Source organism: Bison bison, unplaced genomic scaffold, assembly GCF_000754665.1.
Source record: "Bison bison bison isolate TAMUID 2011002044 unplaced genomic scaffold, Bison_UMD1.0 scf7180017864270, whole genome shotgun sequence".
Classification (NCBI taxonomy): domain Eukaryota; kingdom Metazoa; phylum Chordata; class Mammalia; order Artiodactyla; family Bovidae; genus Bison; species Bison bison.
Genome location: NW_011494842.1, coordinates 297017 through 304837, shown reverse-complemented (window position 1 = coordinate 304837; position 7821 = coordinate 297017).

Here is a 7821-nt window from a genome sequence, read left to right as displayed (position 1 = left end):
CCCAGCACTAATTAGCTCAGCACTGGGTGTCTAGCAGAGATGCTGAGATGTAAGTTCACACAGAGCCCTGGACAAGCAGTACAGAGCCTAGTGGTTACAACGGCACAATGCTGGGACCATGTGCCTGGGTTCAAATCTTGCTTTGTCATTAACTAATGATGAGAGTGGAGAAGGCAATGGCACCCCACTCCAGTACTCTTGCCTGGAAAATCCCGTGGACGGAGGAGCCTGGTAGGCTGCAGTCCACAGGGTCGCTAAGAGTCAGACATGACTGATTGACTTCACTTTCACTTTTCACTTTCATGCATTGGAGAAGGAAATGGCAACCCACTCCAGTGTTCTTGCCAGGAGAATCCCAGGGACAGGGGAGCCTGGTGGGCTGCCGTCTATGGGGTCACACAGAGTTGGACATGACTGAAGTGACTCAGCAGTTAGCAATGATGAGAGTGTGAGCACATTTGTAACCTCTGTGTGTGCTCTGAGTTGAGATAGGGGGTAACGACTTTGCCTACAGTGAGGGTTTAATGAGTGAATGTATGTGGAGAGTGTAAAGCAATGTCTGGCTCACAGTGCTGTTCAGAGTGTGGCTGCAGCATCAGCAGCTCATTAAAAATGTAGGTTCTTAGGCCCTATCTCTGATCTCCAACATCAGAATTGCATTTCAACAAAATTCTGATGGACATTAAAGGTTTGAGAAGCATTGCTGTGTAAATGGTGTTGGTATTTCTAGCTGGCACTAACTAGTTGAAGAGATCAGGGTAAGAGGGGCAACCCCGCTGATTCGCCTGTCCAGGCCAGGTTCTGAGCTCCAGGAAGTCTTTGTTCTTCTCCCTGATTGTCCTGGCTGCTTGGTGACCAGTGGACTGCATTCTGGGAGCCTCTGCCTATATCATCCTCAGCCTCCAGGTCAACCTTGAATGTTTCCCTTACATCCATATGCTGAAGTTTCTGACTCCACCAACTTATTTAACCCCAAGTCCCTGTGAGTGCCTCTGTTGGTCAGCTATACTGGAGGTATTAATTAGATACCACAACCTAAGGACTTTCTAGCTCAGCTGGAAGGTTCTAACCCATGCACCTTCCTGATCAAAACAAAAGTATAAGGAACATGATAGGAGGAATAAGAAACTTGGTATTATTTAACACTTCCCTCCTAGGTTCCACATCACACAGAAACATTTATAGTCAGCTCCAAGAAGCAATTTTCTACCAGATTTTATAGCAGAGAAGAGAGCTCAGCCTTTAAGGAATGCAAAGATCAACAAAGCAAAATTCATTCTATTTATGGTATTGGTGTGACATTTGGACCTCCTAGCAGCCAATATTCTTTTCGCTTTAGGAAAGTGTTCATTACCATACCTGCTTGTTTTATTTCATATTAAATGGTATTTAGTAAAGAGAGATGGATGCAGAGACCTTCCATTGGTATTCATGCCAAGGTTATCACAGTTCCATGATGCTTGGCCAATAGCACAATGAGAAAGGATGATACAAGGATGCCAGAGCCCTGGTGTGATGAACTGAAGAGAATATAATTGTAAGTGAAATGGATAAAAATTTCAGGCACACTGGCTCCTGACTCACAGTGGCAGAACAACCCTGGCAAGTGGCAGGAATTCACAGTAATAAGTTTCATATGCTGCTATGGATCAAACTGGAAAAGAGGAGAGGCTAGTTATTTGTAGACTGTGTGATAAATGGCATTCTTAGTGCCACCTATAGTTGTGGGTGGCCAAGCAATCCTTCCACAACTGAAATGGTTTGTGAGTCACGTTATAAATGGCACTAAGGAAGCTCCTTCATGGATCACAACCTTGTTGTGGCAGAGGGGCTTCTGTAACTTGGTGAAGCTATGAGACATGCTCTGCAGGACCACCCAGAACAGATAGGTCATAGTGAAGAGCTCTAGCAAAACATGGTCCATTGGAGAAGGAAATGGCAACCCACTCCAGTATTCTTGCCTGGAGAACTCCATGGACACTGTGAAAAGGCAAAAAGACATAATGCCAGAAAATGAGCCCCCTAGGTTGGAAGATGTCCAATATGCTACTGCATAAAAGCAGAAGACAACTACTAATAGGTCCAATAAGAAGGAAGTGGCTCAGCCAAGACAGGAATGACACTCAGCTATGGATGTGACTGGTGGTGAAAGTAAAGTCTGATGCTGTAAAGAACAATATTGCATAGGAACCTGAATGTTAGGTTCATGAATGAAGGTAAATTGGATGTGGTCAAGCAGGAGATGGCAAGAGCGAAGACTGACATGGTAGGAGTAAGTGAACTAAACTGGATGTGAATCAGTTTAGCTCAGTTCAGTTGTTCAGTCATGTCTGATTCTTTGTGACCCCATGGGCCGCAGCATGCCAGGCCTCCCTATCCATCGCCAACTCATGTAGTGTACTAAAACTCATGTCCATTGAGTCAGTGATGCCATCTAACCATCTCATCCTCTGTCGGCCCCTTCTCGTCCCGCCTTCAATCTTTCCCAGCATCAGGGTCTTTTCAAATGAGTCAGCTCTTCGCATCAGATGGTCAAAGTATTGGAGTTTCAGCTTCAGCATCAGTCCTTCCAACAAATATTCAGGACTGATTTCCTTTAGGATGGACTGGTTTGATCTCCTTGCAGTCCAAGGCTCTCTCAAGAGTCTTCTCCAAAAGTTCAAAAGCCTCAATTCTTCAGTGCTCAGCTTTCTTCATGGTCCAACTCTCACATCCATACATGACTACTGGATAAAACCATATCTTTGACTATATGGACTTTGTTGGCAAAGTAATGTCTCTGCTTTCTAGTATGCTGTCTGGGTTAGTCATAACTTTTGTTACAAGGAGCAAGGGTTTTTTTATTTTCATGGCTGCAGTCACCATCTGCAGTGACTCTGGAGCCCCCCAAAATAAAGTCTGACACTGTTTCCATTGCCTACCATCTATTTGCCATGAAGTGATCAGATCGGATGCCATGATCTTAGTTTTCTGAATGTTAAGGTTTAAGCCAACTATTTCACTCTCTCTTTCACTTTTATCAAGAGGCTCTTTAGTTCTTCTTCACTTTCTACCATAAAGGTGGTGTCATCTGCATATCTGAGGTTATCGATATTTCTCCCAGCAATCTTGATTGCAGCTTGTGCTTCATCCAGCCCAGCGTTTCTCATGATGTACTTTGCATATAAGTTAAATAAGCAGGGTGACAATATACAGCCTTGATGTACTCCTTTCCCAATTTGGAACCAGTCTGTTGTTCCATGTCCAGTTCTAATTGTTGCTTTCTGACCTGCATATATATTTCTCAAGAGGTGGGTAATGTGGTCTGGTATCCCCATCTCTTGAAGAACTTTCCATAGTTTGTTGTGATCCACACAGTCAAAGGCTTTGGTGTAGTCAATAAAGCAGAAGTAGACAGTTTTCTGGTACTCTTGTGCTTTTTTGATGATCCAGCAGATGTTGGCAATTTGATCTCTGGTTCCTCTGCCTTTTCTAAATCCAGCTTGAACAACTGGAAGTTCATGGTTCATGTACTTTTGAAGCCTGGCTTGGAGAATTTTGAGCATTACTTTGCTAGCACGTGAGATGAGTGCTATTGTGCGGTAGTTTGAGCATTCTTTGGCATTGCCTTTCTTTGAGATTGGAATGAAGACAGACCTTTTCCAGTCCTGTGGCCACTGCTGAGTTTTCCAAATGTAGTGGCATATTGAGTGCAGCACTTTCACAGCATTACCTTTTAGGATTTGAAAAAGCTCAACTGGGATTCCATCATCTCCATTAGCTTTGTGGGTAGTGATGCTTCCTAAGACACACTTGATTTCACATTCCAGGATGTCTGGCTCTAGGAGGGTGATCACACATTCATGGTTATCTGGGTCATGAAGATCTTTTTTGTATAGGTCTTCTGTGTATTCTTGCCACCTCTTCTAAATGTCTTCTTTTCTGTTAGGTCCATACCATTTCTGCCTTTTATTGTGCTCATCTTTCATGAAATGTTCCCTTGGTATCTCTAATTTTCTTGAAGAGATCTCTAGTTTTTCCCATTCTATAGTTTTCCTCTATTTCTTTGTATCTATCACTGAGGGAGGCTTTCTTATCTCTCCTTGCTATTCTTTGGAACTCTCAATTCAAATGGGTATATCTTTCCTTTTCTCCTTGCCTTTCACTTCTCTTCTTTCCTCAGTTATTTGTAAGGCCTCCTCAGACAAACTTTTTGCCCTTTTGCATTTCTTTTTCTTGGGATGTTCTTAATCACTGCCTCCTATACAATGTCATGAACCTCCATCCATAGTTCTTAAGGTACTCTGTCTATCAGATCTAATCCCTTGAATCTATTTGTCACTTCCACTGTATAATTGTAAGGGATTTGATATAGGTCATACCTGAATGGTCTAGTGGTTTTCCCTACTTTCTTCAATTTAAGTCTAAATTTAAGTCTGGATGAGAATGGGAGAATTTAATTCAGATGACCATTATATCTACTACTGTGGGCAAGAATCCCCTAGAAGAAATGGTCATAGTCAACAAAAGAATCTGAAGTGTAGTACTTGGGTGCACCTCAAAAACTACAGTATAATCTTGGTTCATTTCCAAGGCAAACCATTCAATATCACAGTAATCCAAGTCTATGCCTCAATCACAGATGGCAAAGAAGCTGAAGATGCCTGGTTCTATGAAGACTTATAACACCTTCTAGAATGAAGACTAAGATAAGATGTTCTTTTCAGCATAGGAGATTGGAATCCAAAAGCAGGAAGTCAAGATATACCTGGGGTAAAAGACAAGTTTGGCCTTGGAGTACAAAATGAAGCAGGGCAAAGGCTAACAGAGTTTTGTTGAGAGAACATGCTGGTCATAGCTAACATCGTTTCCCAACAACCCAAGAAACCACTCTACACAGGGACATCTCCAGATGATCAATACTGAAATCAGATTGGTTATGTTCTTTGCATTCAACTATAGAGAAGCTCTGGCATCACTGACTCGATGGACGTGAGTCTGAGTGAACTCTGGGAGTTGGTGATGGACAGGGAGGCCTGGCGTGCTGCGATTTATGGGGTCGCAAAGAGTTGGACATGACTGAGCAACTGATCTGATCTGATAGAGAAGCTCTATAGAGTCAGTGCAAACAAGACCTGGATCTGGCTGTGTCTCAGATCATGAGCTGCTTATTGCAAAATTCAGGCTTAAATTGAAGAAAGTAGCAAAAACCACTAGGCCATTCAGGTATGATTTAAATGGAATCCCTTATGATTATGCAGTGGAGGTAATGAATAGATTCAAGGGATTAAATCTGATAGGCATTGTGCCTGAAAGGCTATGGATGGAGGTTCATAGCACTGTATAGGAGGTGTTGACCAAAACCATCCCCAAGAAAAAGAAATGCAAGAAGGAAAGGTGGTTACCTGAGGAGACTTTACAAATGGCTGAGGAAAGAAGGAAAGAAACAGGCAAGAGAGAAAGGGAAAGATATACCCAAGTGAATGCAGAGTCCCGGAGAATAGCAAGAAGAAATAAGAAGGTCTTCTTCAATGAACAGTGCAAAGAAATAGAGGGAAAAATTGAATGCAGAAGACTAGATATTTCTTCAAGAAAATTGGAGATATCAAGGGAATATTTCATGCAAGCATGGGCACCATCAATGACAGAAATGGTAAGGACCTAACAGAAGCAGCAGAGATTAAGAAGAGGTGGCAAGAATACACAGAAGAGGTATACAAAAAAGATCTTAATAACCATAACCATAATAACTTAATAACCATAGTGGTGTAATCGCTCACCTAGAACCAGGCATCCTGAAGTGTGAAGTCAAATGGGCCTTAGGAAGTATTACTATGAACAAAGTTAGTGGAGGTGACAGAATTCCAGTTGAGCTATTTAAAGTCCTAAAACATGATGTGGTTAAAGTGCTGCACTCAATATGTCAGCTAATTTGGAAAACCCAGCAGTGGCCACAGGACTGGAAAAGGTCAGTTTCCATAGTTTTCATTCCAATCCCAAAGAAGGGCAATGCCAAAGAATGTTCAAACCACCACACAAATATGCTCTTTTCATATGCTAGCATGCTTATGCTCAAAATCTTTCAAGGTAGGCCTCAAACCAAGAACTCCTAGATGCACAAACTAGGCTTCAAAGAGGCAGAGGAGCCAGAGATCAAATTGCCAACATTTCTAGGATCATGGAGAAAGCAAGGGAGTTCCAGTAAAACATCTATTTCTGCTTCATTGACTATGCTAAAGCCTTTGACTTTATGGATCACAACAAACCATGAAAATTCTTAAAGAAATTGTAGTACCAGACCACCTTGTCTATCTCCTGAGAAACCTGTGTGTGGGTCTAGAAGCAACAGTTAGAACTAGACATGGAAGCATGGATTGGTTCAAAATTGGGAAAGGAGTACATAAAAGTTGTATATTGTCACCCTGCTTATTTAACTTATATGGAGAGTACATCATGTGAAATCCCAGGCTGGATAATCACAAGCTAGAATCAAGATTTCCAAGAGAAATACATTAAGAACCTCAGGTATGCAGGTGATACTTTCTGCTCTAATGGCAGAAAGTGAAGAGGAACTAAAGAGCCTCTTGATGAGGGTGAAAGAGGAGAGTGAAAAACTGACTTAAAACTCAATATTAAAAAAACTAAGATCATGGCATCGTGTCCCCTCACTTCATGGCAAACAGAAGGGGAAAAGGTAGAAGCAGTGACTGATATTGTTTTCTTGAACCTCAAAATCACTGTGGATGGTGACTGCAGCCATGAAACCAAAAAATACTTGCTCCTTGGGAGAAAAGCTATGACCAACCTAGACACAGTATTAAAAAGCAGAGAGATCACTTTGCTAAAAAAGCTATAGTCAAAGCTATGGTTTTTCCAGTAGTCATGTATGAATGTGAGAGTTGAACCCTAAAGAAGGCTGAGCAACAAAGAATTTATGCTCTCTAACTGTAGTCCTGGAGAAAATGCTTTAGAGTTCCTTGGACAGCAAGGGGATCAAACCAGTCAATCCTAAAGGAAATCAATCCTGAATATTCACTTCAAAGACTGATGCTAAAGTCAAAACTTCAATACTTTAGCACCTGATGCAAAGATCTGATTTACTGGAAAAGACTTTGATGCTGGGAAATACTGAGGGCAGGAGGAAAAGGGACGGCAGAAAATGAGATCATCTGATAGCATCACCAACTCAATGAACATGGATTTGAGCAAGCTCTGGGATATAGTGAAGGACAGAAGAGTCTGGCATGCTGCAGTCCATAGGGTTGCAAAGAGTTGGACATGACTCAGTGACTGAACAGCTAAGGAAGCCACCAAGGTACAGAAAGGAGAAATATGAGACTCAGAGTCTTCCCCTAATGAACTCAGCACCACATGTTAAAAATGCATATATATATATATGTATATATTAGATGGAAATAAATTTTATCAGGGAGTAAGTTGGAGGTTCCAAATAAGTAACAGAGGAAATGTTTCTTTTGTCTAGTCTAGAGGGGTCCAGACAACTTTGAGAGGATGGGGATGGAGCTGGGTTGGACTTCAGAAGATCAATTAATATTTGTTGTGTGTTGTACTCACAACCTTAAAAAAGAAGATTAATTGTTGAGGGCCATTAAATAACTATTTTTGTGATCCAAAACTCAAATATATGAAGAGAAATACAGGAGTCAGAACCTTTAGGAGACCATCAACTTAACTACTGATGGAGGCTCCATTGGAGGACCTGGGTGGTGTGAGCTGTATGCACTCTAATGCTGTGCTGCAGATGTAGGCAGAATTAGCTGCCATTTGCTGGAAGAGCTGGACAACCACAGGCCACATCTCATACCTGTCACATAGGAGAGA